Below are 20,194 nucleotides of genomic sequence, written 5' to 3' on the forward strand. Positions count from 1 at the left end.
GGGTACTTCTCAAGATGTGTGTCCTGGGCATATCTTCTCAATCTACCACCAAACCCATCAAATTCCCCCTCATATTTGAAGGAGGAAGTGGCTAACTACTTTGAAAAGAGCAGAGACATCAAATAGACTACCAGTTGGGAGTGACCACTGAATTTAGGTCATTGGTGACCATTTGGATGATCTAGTAGAGACAGAAGCCCAATGTCAATGGGTGAGTGGACAAAATGGGTTGAGTCAGTGTATAAAAAAAGTCTTTTTAAGAATTTTAGCTAGAAGAGAGAGGAACATGAAGGCAGGGTGTATAGATGGATGTTTGCTTAAGAAATAATACGAGATACATGCCCTTCTTTCGAGTCTGTCCATCCTTGTTGCATTTCCATTACATGGGTGGATTCATTCTGTAAAGTCATGGGACTTCTGTCCACGCTTCATAGAATGTAGTTATTAAATAATATTGTGCTTATACATTCAAATCAGTCAAATAATGTGCAATCATACTAATACTTCCTCTTCTAATTATTGGAATGAACAAACCATTTTGCAGAATAACAGTAGGTAATTATGGATAATCTGAAAGAAGTGTCAACCTATGGTAGGTTTAAGATTGGATGAGGGACACAAGAAAGGCAAAAAAAAAAAAAAAAAAAAAAAAAAAAAAAAAAAAAAAACAGAAAAAATTCAGCCTGAACCAGAATTTTTCAGTTTCCTTCTTACCTGTCCTCTACCAGCCGATCATGCACCTTTGGCGGAGCCGCCTCCTCAGCCCCAAACTGATAAAGTTTCTAGCCTCCCTTAAGCATGGTGAGTCCACAAGGCAGTTCATCTATCTCTCGTAAAGAAGAGCTCATCAGAACTTCATTGTTGCAGTAATTTTGTGTTAGCTGCTGACTCCTCTCTCCTCCTCAATAATTCCACTCCCATTATTAGGGTAATTTAGAACTGACTGATTATCAGTCACCAAACTTATTCTTTACCAATGTTAAGTACCAGTGTAAATAGGACACAAATGCAGTAAATATTTAAAAGATTTGCCTTGCTTCCAGTGTGAATGTGGAGGGCTACAAAGTATAAAAATTAAAATGAAATGAAATATAAATAGGAGTGTTAGGGCTTCATTTCTTTTCTTTTCTTTTTTTTTTTTTTAATATTTATTTACTTATTTGAGAGAGAGAGAGAAACTCAAGCAGATTCCATGAAGAGTGTGACCCCTGACATGGGGCTCAATCTCAAGACCCTGAGATCATGACCTGAGCTGAAATCAAAATCAAGAGTCAGGTGTCCAATCAACCATGCCACCAAGGCACGCCTTAGAGCTTCTTTTCTAAATATAGCTGAAAGTTCAATTCATTATTTTTGTTTGTTTCCACCTGAGAGGATGGATCTATTTTGGAATGAAGCCAAATAATTTAAAAGTCACATTTGCATCACTTTCAAGGTATGCACAGTTTGCCTTAAAAAAGTGCCAGGCAGGGGTATGCAGCAGCAGCATCTCAGCTGGTGTCACTATTGATATATTTGGTCATTTCAGAATTGCTCCAGGTACAAAACTGTTATTCTATATTGGAAGTCCTTACATAAATACAGAGAAAAAAAAATTACTGCTTCTGAAAGATTTGTGAAATTACATTTTAAAGCTCTAGATTTAGAAAATCATTTATGTGCCAGAGTTTGCTCTAATTCTTTGAACATTATAGATACTAGGAGTCTATTTAATTTGCTTTTATTATAATGCTTTATTTTTTACCATTATTATGGAATTTTTAAAACACAAGAGCAGGGAAAATAGTAAAATGACACCCATATAAACATCATCCACCTTCAGGAGTTCACACGTGAGTAGTCTCGCATCACCTATATACTCCCACTGGATTATTTCAAAGCAAATCTTGGACATCGTATTGCATCCATAAATACATCGGGGTATATCTCTAAAAGACAAGGACTCTATTTTTCTTTTAAGCATAATACTAATATCACATGAAAAAAAATTCCTTACTATCAAATATCAGTCATTATTAAAAATGTCCTGATTATCTCATATTTCTTTTTACAATTGGATTCTTGAAATTAGGAACCAGGGAGACTTCCATAATGAAATGCTGTATTTTCAATGTTTACTTAGCTGTGAATTCTAGATGAGAAGACTTGAAGTGCTTCAAAAGACATTCCTTGACAGATACTAATTAGGAAAATAATTAAAAAGATTATTTTCTACGTAGTCACTAGAGGTTTCCAGTTTGATCTTCATTTCAGTAGCAGAAATGCCACCTGGCCTGACACAGGCACTTGAGCCCTCTGAACCTAAAGTCATATACACAGATTTCTAAACTTTTAGGCTTTCTGACTTTGTCTTTCAACCTTTGGTCAAAATCCTAAGGGACATAATTATATGTTGGATCTGTACTTAATTAATAGGAACCATTCTCTAGGATCTGGTCTTTGATCTAGTCTTCGGATAGACCAATTCCCCAGGGACCTAATAGAGTAGAGTGAGTTGGAAATTCAGATAATTCTCATGATACCTGATTTCCATTTCCTACTCCCTTTTTTTTATCTATACCAATGTAAAAGCAAAATTAGAACATAAAAGATGATACAGATGGTTCATCACATCTGTCTTTGATGGTTCCCATGTAATAAAAAGGTTTATAAAAGAAAATATCTCTGCTGAAGAGTTTGGTTATTTGGCAATCAGTATCAACCGGAAGGGTCAAGATACCTTCCATCTACACTTGTAACATTGCTAATAAATCAGGTATCCTAACACAAAACTCTAAAGAACTGGGAAACATACAGGAAGAGGCTCACGCTGGAATCATACTCAAAAGTAGCCACTCTATTTTGTGCAAATTCTAGAGAGTTCAAGTTCAGAGTAATAGTCACACAGGCATACACACAATTCTTTGTAAAGATTTATGATGGTTGTTGTGGACTCTGCCTTGAGAGGATTAAAGGTTCCTATTCTGGGTCTCCCAGGACGTAGCCCACGCTGCCTCCAGTGAGCCTGGGAAGTGTGAGTGGAGGGGATTTGGTTGTGGTCTTGTATAAAGCTGACAGTGCCGTTCTCGTGATTCAGCACTGCTATCTTTATAGCATCAGAAAAACATTCTTGTTAGCAAAAACCGATTTGGCCCTTCATTTCTTAAAACAGGATTTGAGAATTTAGCAAGTACATCTTCTCTCTCTCTCTCACACACACACACACACACACACGCATGTGATAAATAGCTTAGTGGTTTAAGATCAAGGGCTTTGAGCTTAGACGGTGGGTTTGCGGTTTAGCAGATGTCCCCCCAGTTGGGCAAGTTACAGGATTTCTCTGCAGTAATTTTCTTAGCAGTGAAATGGGTATGATGAGAGTAGACGGGGTTGTTGTGAGAATCATGTAAGAAAATGTCTGTAAAATGCTTAGGAAAGTTCTGATGCCTAGTAAACATTCAGTAACTGTTCGTTAGTGGTGCTAGTAACAGCATTAGGATAGAGAAATTATAAAAATGTTATAACCTTTACCAAATCCCACCACTATGAACGTAGTTTATTTCTCCAAATCTCATTATATGTTCTATAGTGTTATACCTGGCGTTCCACTCATGCACAACAGTTCTTCAAGGCACTTTTTTGGGGCCTGAGGGGACCTTGCTGGTAACCACAGCTCCTGCAGCCCTTTGTCTTGAGGAGTTTGGTTAGGGATAAAACACAATTAAAGGCACACAGAGAAAGGGGTAAGGGGGATTTTAAAATTGACTGGAACCATAAAGGAAAGAAATAGTATATACTGAGAAGAGGGAGAAGTGGTAAGTTAGGGGAAGAGGGCTCTCGAGATAAGGAAGGCCTCTTGGAGAAAGTGAAACCTAAAGGATGAGAAAGTTTCTGGTAATCTAGATTATCCTTTTTAGCTGCAGAATATTTTACCCTATAGATACACCATGAAAATTACTCTTATTTAAGGAAAATCAAATTTCTGATCAGATGCAATTAATGTTGGAAAATCAACAATGATATTCTGTTGTAAGCAGTATTTTCTGAAATTCCATCGTAGGCCCTACTAACAACCTTTTGCTAGGTAATTGGTGATAATTGTGACAGGGACCTTACTGTTGCTTTGATTATACCTTATTAGGTGTCAGGGACTTTACAAAGTATTTTAAATGCCTACATTATCTTATTTACTTGTATTAGTTTATTTAATCTTAAAAGCAACCCTGGAGTAGTTCTGGTAAACTATGACAGATGGAACACGGGTGTTTATGTTTTTCTCAACTAAAAGATCACAAAAATGAAGTAAAGAAATGGCAAAGATACAGCAATAGAGAAGATAATGGGCAAGAGTAATAAACAGTTTGAAAGATAGAGAATGATGAACTATTTTTCCTTAGAGAATTTAGTCCTTGGGAATGGGAATAGCAGGAAGAAGGAAGCCCTTGGGGGTGCTGAGTTGTAGCACTGGGCCCCTGTGAAGAAGGAGGTGATCCATATATCTGGAAATAGGAAGATGTTGAAAATCGAGGGGATCCCGGAGGGGCTCAGCAGTTTAGCCGCCTTTGGCCCAGGGTGCGATCCTGGAGACCTGGGATCGAGTCCCACGTTGGGCTCCCTGCATGGAGCCTGCTTCTCCCTCTGCCTCTCTGTGTGTGTGTGTGTCTCTCATGAATAAATAAATAGATTCTTTAAAAAAAAAAAAAAAAAGAAAAAAGAAAAGAAATCTGATGTAAAGGAGCAGACTCCCTGATCTCCTAGATATGAGTGTGTGTATTTAAGAGAGTTAAATCCTGGCCTTCCTTATTGAAAGTCAATAGCAGAAATCTAAAATTGATGAAATAGCAGGGTAAGTATATCATTTTAAAACATGGACATAATTCCCTGGAGAAAAGCTGAAATAATGGAAGGTTTTGTTCCAGGAGGTAAATTCCGGAGTTGGAGATATACTGCTGTTTCTGTTCTAATTTTTTTTTAATTGTAGTTAAATATATATAATAAATATCATTTTAGCCATTTTTTTAAGGTCTGACACTCAGACAGAAAGGTTTTATTGACTTGTATTTATGAGTAGATGAAGGAGAGCCCATTAAAAAATTCTACTTTTTTTCTTGCTAGCATCTAAGATATTGCAAAATAAAATCAAATGGGTTTAATCAATATGGTAGGGTTTGTTGGGGTAAATTATACACAAAATTTACCATTTTAACACTTCAGTTGCATTAAAGTACATTCACAGTGTTGTACAGCCATCAACACTATCCATTTCCAGAATTTTTTCATCATCCCAAATGGAAACTGTACCCATTATGCCTTAATTCCCCATTCTCTTCCTCACCCTCTTCCCCCACCCACCACGTGGTAACCTCTGTTCTGGTACTTTCTGCTTTGATGAATGTGCCTTTTCTAGGTATCTCATACCAGTGGAATCATAAGATATTTGTTTTTGTGTCTGACTTACTCCACTTAGCATAATGTTTTCAGGATTCATTTGTATTATAGCACGCCATTTCTTTTTGAAATTTAAAGCTAATGTTAATGTATTACTCTCATAAAAATAGAAAGTAAAACAAACAAAACCCTGCAAAATAGTGCTCAGTTTTTAGGTATTGAACTCGAAGCTGAACGATCAGGCTTTAAGAAGGGTGTTTCAAGGCCATAGCTAGGACGTTAACAGAGCGGGGGTCCAGTTTCATTTTCTCTCCTTGACCCTTATCAGAGCTCTTTGTTTAATCCACGATTGCTTCACACGTGGATTATTGCTGTAACAGCTTCCCAGGGTATTCATTTTCTATTTCTGTTGTAACACGTTACTTCAAACTTGGTGGCTTAGAACAAGTTCATTATTAAGTTCTGTAGGTCGGAGGTCGGACATGGTCTCACTGGGCCGCACTCCTTCTGGAGGGACCCATCTCCCTGCCTTTTCCAGCTTCTGGAGGCCACCCACATTCCTTAGCTTTTGGCTTTCTTTCTCCAGCAACATTGCATCACTCTGACTGAACTTCCACGGTCACATCACCCTCTGATTTTCCTGTTTCTACTTTTGTGATTAAATTGAGCCTGCCTGGGATCCCCAGGTGGCTCAGCGGTTTAGCGCTGCCTTCGGCTCAGGGCATGATCCTGGGGACCCGGGATCGAGTCCCACGTCCGGCTCCCTGCATGGAGCCTGCTTCTCCCTCTGCCTGTGTCTCTGCCTCTCTCTATCTCTCATGAATAAATACATAAAATCTTAAAAAAAATTTGAGCCTAATTTGGGATCCTCTCCCCTCAAGGTCAGCTAACTGACAACCTAATTCTATCCCCAGTCTCTGCTTTCCTTTGCCATGTAAACTAACATTCACGGGTTCCAGAGATCAGAATGTGGGTATCACTTGTAGGGGGTGTGGGAGGCCTTCTTCTGCCTACCAAGCTGATCCTATTGCCTACTTCCCTCTTGCCTGTGATCTTGACACTTGCTTAAGATCCTTGGGCAGCTCTTACAGCCTCCAGGGCAGCGTTCAGACTCTCTGTATGGCCCACAAAGCCCTGCCTTACCGGTCCTGTCTCCTCTCTTCCAATCTCCCGTGTCAAAAACACACGTCAACACCCTGGGTTTCAGTTCCCCAATTGAGAACCATACTTGTACTCATTTCACCCGTCTGCTTGCATTGCTCTGCCCCCTGCCCTTTAATCGGCTCTGTCTTACTCATCCTTAAGTCAGACCTTCTAAAAAAAAAAAAAAAAAAAGTCAGACCTTGCATATCACTTCCTTTTTGAAGGCATGTTTGCTTTGATTGCCATAGCAACCCAGACCCCTCTCTCTCTCTCTCTGTGTGACTATCATAAATAAATAAAAATTTAAAAAAAAATAATAAAAAAAAATAAATTTGCTGGGATATATTTGCCTGCACCTGACCAAGTCTTCGTTGATGAGCACGTTAATAGCTCGCTTTAACATGACTGATCAAACTTGTTAACATATAATTGATTCTGCTTAATTTTTAATATAACTCTACTGGTATAAATAAATACTTGAACAACTACATCAAATCACCATAAAGAGGGGAAAGCTTTCAACTAAATGTATAACCAGATTGGCTAATTAACTTTCTAATTTAAGAGACTGTGGAATAAACATCTCCCTTGGAATTGATTCAAGCCAGTCAAGCTGAAAGATAAAGCAAAAAAGAACAAATGTTCACATTACAAGTATCTTGAAATGTTTTTATGCTATTCTCTATTCTCTATTCCATTTAAAATTTCCATTGACCTGCAACATTTACAGACTGAAAACCAGTTTATGGTTCTACAGATTTCTAAAAAAAAATTATCAATCTTTACAGAGAAACTAATATAGGTATCCTCACAAAAATTGGGACAGACTTGATATAAGGAGGGAAGGTATTGCAAGGGTTAAGGCTGTAGTCTCCAGATCGACTGTCTGGACTGGGGTCCTGGGTCTGCCCCATGCTGTGTAACTGCCTCAACTTTCTTCATCTGCGAAATGGGCATAATGATATTTACCTTGCAGGGCTGTACAGGGATAAGTTATATTTAACTCATTTAAACCACCTGACACATTTTAAACTATGCATTTTCCCATATTTAGGGTGGGAAGAAACACTGTGAAACCTAATTGCCTAGAGAAAGCAACTGTCACGGTAATTGGAATGAAACCTGAGTTGATGAAATCATTGGAAGCTGTAGGTGAGATCATCTATGGGGAAGCAAGCCAAGCATAGTAGGTTCTTAATTATTGGCTACCGCCAGAATCATTCCCCCAAAAACATTCCCCCAAAAACATTTAGCTTCTCTAAAGATGTGAAATGGTTAGAAGAGTTGGTCCATGGCATTCTGTGAAAAATGCAAAAGTGGCTTATTCCAGTAAAAATAAAATATAATTTGGACTTTAGTTAGAAACAGCGCAAGAAAAATTTAGAAATCCCTAAAAGCTACTCTGTTTTGACAATTCATTTATTACCTTCTCTGATGTTTAGAATTCTGCTGTATTCCTGCTGTCAAATTTTTAATAAATAAAGGTAAGCAATGTTTGTTAAGCTAAACCTAGTGTATCTTGATTTTTAAAAGATATATTGATTGTTTTCATAAGTGTCATTTGTGAGACGGGTCTCATTAGTTGGAATCTCTAGGCAAGGTTTGAAACCTCTCATGTGATGACATTTTAAGTGAATTTTAAAAATGAGTTTATTAATTTTAACTGGTTAAGCAAATGAACCTGCTTTAAAAAATATTCACATGGAGGAGCGTCTTGTCTAGGAGGCTCAGTCCGTTAAGCATCTGACTTTGGCTTTAGGTTATGATCTCAAGGTTCTGGAATGGAGCAAGTTGGGCTCCCATGCTCAGCTGCTTCTCTCTCTCTTCCCTCTCCTTCTGCTCTTCCCCCTTGTTCTCTTTCTCTCTCTCTCTCTCTCAAATAAATAAATGAAATCTTTGAAAAATTTACATGGTCACTTACTGCTAATGCATTTCCATGTTGATAGTTTTCCTTGAAGTGTGACCATTCACAAATCCTCTTTGAGTTTACAATATTCATGTGGATTACTTACATTGCCTTTTTTTTTTTTTTTTTTTTTTTTTTAATTCCTTTGGACTAGGATTCAAGGTTTGGAAAGTTGATTTTTTTTTTCCTGTGCTTCCAGCATTGTAAAAGATCCAGAACGTCTGCCTGTTGGCATCTAGGCCCCCAGGCTTGGTACAAGGGACAGCTTACCAAGCCTGCTGGTTTTCTTCATCTTAGTATTCTGTGAGTGAACGAGGCTGGCTAGAAGCAAGATTGAGAAGTTGGCAATTTGTCTAGTTTTCCTTTTGTCCCACACTACTTTGAACCACATTACCCTTAGGAAACGGGATAATCGTGTTTCCTCCCTTCTTAACACTTCCTCTTCTTCAGAAAAGGCATGAAAAAAAATACACTCTCGCAGCAGTATAAATAAGTAGTAAAATAGTGGTAACTTCCCTCAGGTCAAAGTCCCTTTGGTTTCAGGTTCCAGTAATAAAGTTCTAAATGTGAAATTCCGGGGATGGGTGACCCTGGGCAAGAAGTCTTCTTGGTACCATCATGTAGGCAAATGTATGGTCTGACTGTTATCCTGGCTCCGGCTGTGAGCTTCTTCCTTTCATTAATTCTTGAGTGGGTATTCCTATTTCCCCTGGGTTAGGTCTCGTTCCTATTTTTGAAAGGACTTGCCATGGCAAATCAGAAGCTTGAAGCCTCTCCATATTGTCCTTCTTCCTGTCTAATGTTGATGAAAGTCCTTGTGTTTACACCGCAATGAACCAGAACTGAGGGATTTGCCTAGTCTAATGTTGGCAGCAACTAGGCCAATGATATAAAAGTTCACTTTTCTACTGGGGGTGGGGAGTTGTTTGAACTGTTGTTTTAATTGTTTCATTTCTCCAATCTATTTTAGTTTGTGCAGTTAGCCGGAAACTCATTTTATTGCAGAGGCCTACAAACTCAAAATGGTCTCACCTGACAGGCACATCGGTCACATTTGTCTCTCTCCAGGGTGGGACCTCATACATCCCAAGTCTCATCCTGATCCTGGGCTTGACCTGTTAGATGTCACACAGTGCTACGGGTCTTAAAGAACACCATGAGGTGTGCCTTTTACATTTCTCTGGCTTCAGATCTGGAGCAGGCTGGGGAGAGAGCTTGGGGGGGAGGGGGGGCTCGATTTCCAGGCTGGAATACATAGTCTCCAAAAGTGAGTAGACAATTGTTAATTTTGAGGCCTTGGTTTAGAATATATTCCTGACATCTTTTTTCAATTCGTTAACACCTTTTCCTGCTACTTTGTACCCCCACCCCACCTCAGTGCTATATATCCACATAATGTAGTCTTTCTTGTTCTCTTTCCTCTAGGCATGACCTTGTCTGATCCACACTTTTTTGGCCATGTAAAAATCAGAATTAATTAATTATTTGAGACAGAGCTGGTTGTGGGGGGCAGAGGGAGAGGTAGAAGCAGACTCATCCCGGAGCAGGGAGCCTGACCTTGGGCTCAATCCCAGGACTCTGAGATCATGACCTGAGCCAGAGGTAGATGCCTCACGGACCGAGCCACCCAGGCCTGTACCCTAATTAAAAGTTCTTAACTTTGTTGTGAACGGTGACTTTTCCCCTCTACTTGAGGGAAACCACGTTTATGACACAGACTTCCTTTAGTCACAACTAAAAATTGAGGTAGGAAGTGTGGTTGCTTTCCATATTTATTGTAGCTAGTTCTTTTCTAATCCTCTGAGGAGCAAAAAAGGCCACTGGATTTATTATATCATCCCTCACAAAGGTAGGTGGGCCATGCTTAAAATTTTATATATGTGAAATAAAATTGTGATCAGTGCAGTGTGAATAAGCAAAATTAATGAAAGGAAACCATTTACAAATAATTCAGTAGTACTCTCTCTTGCCTCCACCCCCACCCTACCCCCCTTTGGCTTTTTGCAAATCGTCTGTACTGTTTTTAGAGTTCGGGTGAGCTTCTTTATGAATCCAATGAAGTGGATAGGAAAAGAAAATGACTAAACCTTTAGAAAATTCTATGATTCTGGGTGGCTCAGTTGGTTACGTGTTCGACTCTTGATTTTGGCTCAGGTCACGATCTCAGGTTCATGAGATCAAGACCTGCTTTGGGCTCTGCACGGTGAAGCCTGCTTGGGATTCCGTCTCCCCCTCTCCCCTCACCCCTTTCTCTTGCACGGGTGCACTGTCTTGCTCTCTCTTTCTTAAATAAAAAAGAAAATTTTATAATTCTAACATACTAGAAATTCCTTACTCTGACACATTCCTTGTACATAAAATGGGCAAAAATAATACATTACGGTGATATTTTTGCAGCACTCGCCATTGTTTAACTCAGCAGGTGATTTTGAGTAAGGCTTCAAGTCATTTGCTGAGATTCCTTTTCCCGGTGGGAAAAGTAATATACTAGTTTGCAGCTCATTTACCATATGTAGTAATTTCAATCTAAGCCTTGCCCTAATCAGAGGGCATATACTTGATCATATGTGAATGTTATGGGTAAGTGTATAGAAGTGAGAGGAGACGTGGCCTATTTTCAAGTAGGTTTACCCTATAGTTTTATGCAAGGATGACATTTAAAGCAGTTGGTTAAAGCGAGGGCACCAGCTGATGAGAATGCCAGTCTTCGGTAACAGGTGGGTCCTATCGGTTTCCTGCTTAGCCAGGCATTAACCTGGGAGGTCTGGAGAATCCTGAAAGGGCTGATACCGGGGTAGGGTCTTGAAGAACTGGACTCAAAGCTGCAGCTGTTGACTAGCTTGTATGGAAGTATCTGAATATGTGATGAATCGGTTCACCTGCACTTGTGTGGAAAAGCGTTGTGGGTAGCGTAACATGTAAGTAATCTAAGTACTGTATCTTACTGACATTTAGGAGAAAGATTTGCATATATAGTAAAGGTGGTGATAATAATGTGGTCAATAAAGTAATTTTAAGCCTTAAAACATAAGGGTAATTTGGAAGCTTTTAGTGCTTAGTACCTAAAAGATGCACCCTATCGATTTTATGAAATCTAAGGACATAGGTCAACTTTTATGGGATCCAAGGAGTGTAGAATGACTTTAGACCACTTCCCTTGACTTACCCATGAATCTGAGGACCGTGGTCATTGTCTCCCAGTCAGACTTGCCCTCTCCCTACACCTCAGCTCTCTCTACCTACAGCTATGGAACCTGGCAGTAGGGGGGGAAGGAGGAGGGCCCGTGGACAGAGCTTCCCAGACGAGAAAAAAGGAATATGAGCAGCTCAGTGTCTTGACCGTCCATAGGTATTTATTTATTGAGCGCCTAAAAGCTGTTGTTTGTAGAGATGATAAACCAAGACCCAGAGTCTCGCTTCACAAAGATGAGCAGGCCGAAGAGCCGGACATGCGGCCTTACTAACTGGGGTTGGATCCCAGATCTCCTATCTGTTCTGTGATCTGAAGCCAGTTCCTTAACTTCCTGTGCCTCAGTTTCCCGGGGGTGGGGGGTTAGCCACCTCCAGCTCACTGCGCTGTGAGCAGCAAGCGCACGTACACGCGAGACCCCCCGGAGGCACCTGACGCCCCGTGAAGCTCGTGGGTCCCGGGGCTGTGCCCTCCGCTGGCGCCCCCAGAACTCCCTCCGTTAGAAGTGGGGATGCAGGGCCTGGCGGCCTCGGCACGGTGCACAGAGGCCTCCCGGGGGGAGGAGCTGAGCGCGGGGCGGGGGCAGGTGTGCAGAGCCACCTGGTTAGGAATGCACGGATCGCGAAGTGCCCGGGGAACAGGGGGAGGCGGGGCGGGTGCAGGTGCAGGTGCAGGTGCGGGGGGCGCCGGGGGCGGCCGGGCTCCATCCGGAGGCTCAGCCGCTGGGTGTTCTGAAAGGGTCGGTGAACGGGGCGGGAGGCGGCGGAGGGGACACGTGCGCAGGTTGCCAGCGTGTCGGGAGCCGCCCTGGGCGCGCGCCGGGCTCTCCGGACTCGGCTTCCCGGGCTGGCGGGGCCTGCACGGAAGCCCTTGCGGCTCGCGCCCGCTGCCGGGCCCTAAGGGGCCGAGAGGGTCCCGGGCCGAGGGGAGGGGCCGCACCGCTGGCGGCCCGGGGCTCCCGCAGCGCGCGCACCTCGCAGCCGGCCGGGGGCGGGGGCGAGCGGAGAGCGCGGCGCGCGCATGCGCCGGAGGCCGCCCCCCCCCCCCCCCCCCCCCCCCCCCCCCGCGGCCTTTCTTGGAACAAAACTCGCGCGGAGCCGGGGCGTTGCGCCGTTTGCGTAGACTGGCGCGGGCTGCGGCGCGGCGGCCCCTGCGCAGCTCGCGTAGCCCGAGGCGGGGCCCGGCGGGGGCGTGTACGCCCGCAGCGTAGCGCCCGGGGCCCGGGTGCGGCTGCGCGGGGGCCGGCGGGGGCCGGTACGCCGGCGGCGTAGCGCGGGGCCTGGCGCGCGGGCCTCGGCGGCGCACTTGGCGCAGGCGGCCTTGGTGAATAGGCGGCTCGGTGCAGCCGGGCTGGTACCGAGCGGAGAGGAGATGCACACGGCACTCGAGTGCGAGGTGACTATAAAACCCCGATTTGTTTACGTTCCCTCCCCCAGAACCGGGCCCGTGCGCGGCCGAGGCTGCGAGCCCGGGGCGGCGGCGGCGGCGGCGGCGGCGGGGGGGGGGGGGCGCGGGGGTCGGGCCCGGGCTCGGCGGCGGCGGCGGGCGGAGCGCGCGGGGGGCTGCGCGGGGGGCGCCGCGGGCCTGGGCGGCCGCAGCCTCGGTCCGCGCGGGGGCCGCCGCCTCGCCGAGCGCAGCGGAGCGGGCCGGGGGCCGGGGGTCGGGGGTGGGGGTGGGGGTGCGGGGGGCCCCGCGGTGACCCCGCCCGACCTCCCCGGCCCGCGGTGCGGGGGGCGCCGGCCCCGGGAGCCTAACGGACGGGCCGCCGGGCTGCGAGCGGGAGGCCGCGTGGACCTCTGCTGCCGGCCGCGGGGCGGGGGGGGCCGGGCCGGGGCGGGGAGGGGGCCGGGGCGGGGGGCGCCGGCTTTGTTCCTCAGGGCCCTGCGGCCCAGGCGGCGCGCGTCCGGCGGGGGAGGGGGGCTCGCCGTCCTGGGGGTGCTCCTCCCATCCCGGGGTCCCCCCCGCCGTCCTGGGGGTGGTCCTCGCCACCTGGGGGAGTCCCTGCCGTCCTGGGGTCCCCCCGCCATCCTGGGGGGTCCCTACCGTCTTGGGGTCTCCCCCTTGCTGTGCCGGGAGGGGTCCCTGCCGTCCCGGGGTCTCCCCCCTCCCCGCTCTCCTAGGGTCCTTCCCCCGCCGTCCTGGGGGTGCTCCTCCCCATCCCGGGGTCCCACCTGCCGTCCTAGGGGTGGTCCTCCCCATCCTGGGGATCCCCCACCGTCCTGGGGTCCCCCCCGCTCTCCTAGGGTCCTTCCCCCGCCGTCCTGGGGGTGCTCCTCCGCATGCTGGGGGGTCCCCGCCGTCCTGGGGGTGGTGCTCCCCATCCTGGGGGATCCCCCACCGTCCTGGGGTCCCCCTTGCCATCCTGGAGTTTCCCCCGCCATCCTGGGGGTGGTCCTTGCCGTCCTGGGAGGGTCCCTGCCGTCCCGGGGTCTCCCCCTGCCATCCCGGGGTGTCACCTGCTATCCTAGGGTCCCCCCGCCGTCCTGGGGGTGGTGCTCCCCACCCTGGGGTGGTCCTCGCCGTCCCGGGGTCCCCCCCGCCGTCCTGGGGGTGGTCCTTGCCGTCCCGGGGTCCCCCCCGCTATCCTAGGGTCCCCCCGCCGTCCTGGGGGTGGTGCTCCCCACCCTGGGGTGGTCCTCGCCGTCCCGGGGTCCCCCCCGCTATCCTGGGGTCCCCCCCGCCGTCCTGGGGGTGGTCCTTGCCGTCCCGGGGTCCCCCCCGCTATCCTAGGGTCCCCCCCGCCGTCCTGGGGGTGGTGCTCCCCACCCTGGGGTGGTCCCCGCGGTCCTTCCCGGGCTCGTGGGAGCTGCCCCGTGGCCCCAGCCCCGGGTACCAGCCGCAGCCGCAGCCGCCTCGGCCTCCAGCCCCTGTTCCAAGTAGCACAGAGTGACATTAAAGCACATACTTTTTTTTTTTTTTTTTTTTTAAGTAGGCCATGTTGTTGTTTCTGTTTTCTTTTTCCTTGACTCTCACTTAAGGTATCGCTCGCTGCCGGGAAAACTCTGGTTTTGTCTGCAAGTTGGAGCAAAACTAACCCGTGACAGGTTTCCTGAGGAGCAGCCAACCCCGGGGAGGCTGGAGCTGTAGAATGTAGGTCGTGGCAGGGCAGCGGAAACGCTCGTTTAAGTCAAGACTTCTGTGTTTCAGGACTTCCTGCCCTACATGTTTCGGCGGCTTTGTGCGTCGGGCACTGGCTGCAGACTTTGGGGGCCGGTACCAGGCAACCCGGGCCCTACACCCCGAGTACTCTGGGGGGAGAGCACTAGGGACCTGACAAGTGGTGTGAAGACAGGATGTACCCCGGGGGGGGGGGGGGAGGATAGGCAGGAATACAGCCAGGTACGCTGAAATCAAAATAATGAATAACCCGTGCTTTAGCAGAGCATTAGGTATCGAGTAGTTTTGGGGGTAAATGCCTAATTTCAAACTGGTGAGGACCAAATGGTCTTCAAGGGGTTTAATTTGTAGTATTTCTTCCGATAAAAGTATTAGATGCTTCTGCACGTCACCGTGGTTTTGCCTACATTCGGAACTGAAAGAACAGTTTCAGAGAGGAGAAATGTGTTGTTTTTTTTTTTAAGTCCAGATTCAAAAACCTGCAGTTTTATACACACACAGGCTGTGGTTAAGAAAGCTGGCGCAGGGATGACATAGGTGCTACTTCAAGAGAAGTGGTCAGGGAGGACCTTTCTAGGGTTGACACGAAGAGTACGTTGCGTGATAAGCTGGACTTGTTCTTCCCGTTACCAGTTGATGTTCTCCAGCTAAAAGCCAACAGAGCCCCCCCTTCTTCTAGCGCCTGATTTTGAAGTACTTTCGGGAGGCCTGGAGTATGGTACTGAGTATTCACTCTGGGGATGGGTTTTTCGGTTTTTCGCTGCTTTACGGAGAATGTAGGATATAGGCGTTAGCAGCAAGGGATGTTACAGTTAGGATATAACTAAAGAGAATTTACCTTGTTCTCCAACCTCTGTCACATACTGGAAAGGACTTCGGGTTTTGCGGTGAGACTCAGAGTTCAAAACTATGACCCGTTTATTAACGAGTTTGGTTACTTTGAGCAAGTTGCTTTACCTTAATCTTTTATCTGAACTTGTGCTAAAAAGCCCTCTTCATGGCTTTACTGCCATCTTTATTATTTATTTATTTTTAAAAGATTTTATTTATTCATGAGACACAGAAGGAGGGACACAGGGAGAGGGAGAAGCAGGCTCCATGCAGGGGGCCCGATGTGGGACTCGATCCCGGGTCTCCAGGATCGCGCCCTGGGCCCAAGGCAGCCGCTTAACTGCTGCGCGACCCAGGGATCCCCATACTGCGATCTTTATGAATGACATAATGAAACAAAGGGCTGCAGAAAATTTTAGTTCATTTTACCTTCTTTTCTCCGTACAGATGTTTCAGTTTCTCATCAGGGTTGAAGGAGTACTTTGTCTTTAACTCGGATAACTTGAGGTTTGACGGTCTCTACTGGGCCGTTGCCGGAGATGCAGTTATCCTATTTGGTACTGTTCTGTTACATGTAATAATCCATAGAATTTTTTTCTGCTTCTCATATTTTTTAACTTAAAATTCTACATGTACATCTTGCTTTCCCTGTCTAAATCCTTGAGGCAGCACATACTCCCCAACTTTTTGTCACACGGTGCTCATGACGTTATTCAGTGGATGTGCAAAGTTTGCCTGTCAACCTTCTAAATGAAGTTTAACAGAACTTAAATGTAGCATTAACCCGAAGAAATACGTGGGATAAAAATGTCAGTCCTTGTCTCTGTAGTGCTCACCTCAATGGAAATGCCAGGGATGTTGCTTTTATCGAAAGGACAGTTTTTTTTTTTTAATCAAAAGGACACAAGGGGTAGGCCCCTGGTAGGCTCAGTTTGTTGAGTGTCTGACTCTTGGTTTTGTCTCAGGTCATGATCTTGGGGTGATGAGAATAGAGCCCCAAATAGGGCCCTGAGCTTAGCTGGGAGTGTGCTTGAGTTTCTCTGCAGCTGCCCCTCCACTCGAACGTACTCTCAATCAATCAATCAGTTCATCTTAAACATGGTAGTGGTGTTTTCCAAACAGATTCACAATATGCAAGAGAAACTACACAGTAGGACATGGAAAGAAGTGTTGGGGATCAAAGCAGAAAGCTATCCTTTTTCCTTTATACTAAGTTTTATAACCCTATAAAATTGTCTTTCATTATAATGTAATTTTCATTAAAAATACCAACCTTGGCCTAAAGTTTACCTGGTAGAGGAATGCCCAGGCGGTCCCAGCGGCTCGATGCTGCCCCCTAGTGTTTGATTCCCCTTGAGGTTTTCTTGAGCTTTGCTTTTCCTTCACCTTCATCTTTTCCTGAAACGAAATCTATTTAAATTAGATTCTGTAGTGCTACATTATATCTAGACTACTTTGGGGTTTCCTCCAACTGGTAAGTTGACTAATACGATGGATGTAGTAATTTTGAATTGGTTAACTCTGGTTGCTCTTAGCTTCTGTAGTTTTCCAAGTGAGTTTTGGGTGGAGATAGGACAGTAAAAGGCCAAGTTTCAAAACAGGAGGAAAGGTATATGTTAGAGAATTTAACAGGATTTCCTGTTAAAAATATGTAGTCATATAAACCCAGGTTTCACATTAGACCAGTTATCAATATGCTGAACTGTCTTTTTCTTTTTCATGAATTTTGTAAGTTCTGTGAGTTGGCCGTGCAAAATGTGTTCACTAGGTATGAAGGCGATTTATGACTCAAATTGTGAAGTTTTAAATAACAATAGCATCGAACTTACTTCCAAATGTTGAAGAGACCACACAATGTTGTTAAAACAATACATTGATTCTATGATATATAGCAGTGTCAAATTTTATTTTTCTGTTATCAGAACATAAGATTTGATTGCTAGATAAAGGGATTGGATATTTAATAGATTTTTAATACTTGATTTTTCATGTTAAAAGTTGTTATCAGAATGGGGTGCTGGTGGGTGGCCGTGGTTACAGATTTTAAGTATAAGGATAAAATCTAAAATCTTACTCAAATAGTATTTAAATTGTTTTCACTGAGAGTTAGTGGTAGATGATTTTATAATTACCTAATTTTATAATTATGTCGTATAATTATATTGCAAATATTTTACTGCTGAAATAGAGGGAGATATGAGGATAACACTTTTGCTGCCATTAACATTTCTAACTGCCATGTTTACACTTAATAATATGTACCCTACTTTTGGGGATCATCTTCTCCATTCAGAAAAGTGGTTTTGGGGGATTAGAAGAGTGAATCAGAATGTTGTAAGAAGTATCTTTGTCTTACTAATATAGTAAGATTATGTCATAAGGCCAGCAATAAGAATTACTATGAACTATGTATGAAAGTTATTTTTAGTCCTAGAGTGATTATCTTAAGACTCATCAGTCACTGATCACTTCAGTTTTTAGATTTATTTTCATTCATATAGAAGTTAGAAAGTATAAATGGTCTTCAGTTGTAGTAACAAAATCACAAAGGTATGCATCCCATTGTCCTATTAAACAAACAAACCCATATCCGTGTCCTCACTTAAGCTTTTTTTTCTGAATTCACTTTATAAATTTTGTGAGTTTCTGAATTTTAAAATCCTGGTTTTTCCCCTACAGTTGTCTGCAACTTAATATGTAAATTAAGCCAAGGGTCAGCAAGCTATGGACAGTGCACCAAATCAGCCTGCTTTTGTAAATTAAATATTGGAAAACAGCCTCTTTGTCCACTTAAGTATAGTATATGGCTGCTTTTGTGCCATGACGGCAGAATTGTGTAGTTGGCCTTAGAGTCTGCACGGCCCACAAAACCTAAAACAGTAACTGGATTTTTAAAGTCTGCCAACCCCTGCATCCTGTTCTTAATGTTTTATAACTATTTGATATGTTGCTAGTATTTAAAATAGTTAAGTTTTCTTAGAACCTATATGAGTTAAAAACTAGTAGAAAAACATTGAAATAGAAATTTGTGGGTGATAATGTGAGTTCTCAGTTTTTGTTTTTTTAACCTAAGTAATATAGATGCTTTTTGTTTCTTCCTCTTTCCATTTTCCCTCTATGGGAGGAATAGCACCTTGATTGTGTTTGGCGCTGGAATATGAAGCCCGTGGCCTTCAACCTTGGGTTACTAACGCCTCAGTCTGTCAACTGTTGATACTTACGGAGCATCTTTTACAGTTTACCTTCTCTACTTTAAAAGGTGGTGGTGTCTTCCTTGTACCTCCTTCAGAGCAGAAAATGTTTCATGTTTATTTTTATGCCTTCTCCCCTGCCCCCCTCCCCTTCCTTTCCCTCCTCTTTCTTCTCTCCTCTCATAAAGAACTTCGGATTGCATGTTTACAGGCCTGTGAACAGCTGTGTTGTACCTCTCAGTACACCTCTGCTTAGAATGAATTATTACTCTATTTTGATTATAGGGGAAGAAATATTCATGCTGTTATGGAGGAACATAGCCTCTAGATGAAGGGGGCTGTGAACGATTGATTTTATATGCTTTATCAAGATAAATAGAATAATATGTTATTACATTATAAAACAATGAAATCAGTAAAATATATTAGTAATACATCCTATCTAACTCTAATATTCATTATACGATTTTTTTAAAAGATTTTATTTATTCATGAGAGACTCAGAGAGAGGCAGAGACACAGGCAGAGGGAGAAGCAGGCTCCATGCAGGGACCCCGATGCGGGACTCGATCCCGGGGCTCCAGGATCAGACCCTGGACTGAAGAAAGGGGCTAAACCCCTGAGCCACTCAGGGATCCCCTATTATATGATCATATATAAACTTGGATTATATAACAAAATAGAGAAAAGTTAGGTATTACATAGTCTATATTATATATTATAAAGCAGTGAGATCATGTTTTCCATTCCAATGTATCTTTTTTAGTCCAGACTTCATCACTTGTTAAATGTTTGGAACACACTTTTTAAGATTTTAAGTTAGTATACTCTAGTTTTTTTCAAATAGAGCGAATAATTTGATGTACTTAGCCAGTGTAAACAGCAAGTTTATCTCCAAGAAAGTAACCATACCGATTTAAAAAAATGAGGAAGGAAATCAGAAAGGTATGTTCCAATCAAATCACTGATTTTAGGCAAAAAGTGCTCTTTAAATTCACTGTAAGGGCAGCCCGGGTGGCTCAGCGGTTTAGCACCGCCTTCAGCCCAGGGCGTGATCCTGGAGACCCGGGACCGTGTCCCACGTCGGGCTCCCTGCATGGAGCCTGCTTCTCCCTCTGCCTGTGTCTCTGCCTCTGTGTCTCTCCTGAATAAATAAATAAAATATTTAAAAATAATAATAAATTCATTGTAAATATTATATGTAATTTAATTTATAACTTATAAAACAGTACAGCTTTTCCTATGAAGATTTTTGCCTAACTACAAGTACTTGAAGATGTATCGGAGTCATGTTAATTTAAATTTCTTTTTTTTTTTTTAAAGAAGAAAATAGTATTGGGAGCAATAAGTTCTTAAATTTAGAAACCATAGAAGAAATTGCAAAAAAAATCATGTTTCATTACATGTATATGAAAACCTCTGTACATACATGAAAGGGAAAATATTATA

General features: G+C 44.2%; 1 protein-coding gene across 6 annotated transcripts in view; it reads left to right on the forward strand.

Annotated features, from left to right (window-relative positions):
* Positions 1-20,194, forward strand: part of SLC39A10 (solute carrier family 39 member 10) — a 136,733-nt gene that overhangs the window by 56,874 nt on the left and 59,665 nt on the right. For 2 of the 6 annotated variants that reach the window (XM_038585212.1, XM_038585214.1), the window contains exon 1: positions 18,679-18,813. The exons of 2 other annotated variants lie outside the window; for them this stretch is intronic. The gene's annotated coding sequence lies outside the window, so the exon portion shown is untranslated. Of the gene's footprint in view, positions 1-12,857; positions 13,002-14,584; positions 14,697-18,678; positions 18,814-20,194 lie in introns of those variants that run through there. 2 more of the 6 variants (XM_038585211.1, XM_038585210.1) reach the window with 2 other exon arrangements.

This window comes from Canis lupus, chromosome 37 (assembly GCF_011100685.1).
Source record: "Canis lupus familiaris isolate Mischka breed German Shepherd chromosome 37, alternate assembly UU_Cfam_GSD_1.0, whole genome shotgun sequence".
Classification (NCBI taxonomy): Eukaryota; Metazoa; Chordata; class Mammalia; order Carnivora; family Canidae; genus Canis; species Canis lupus.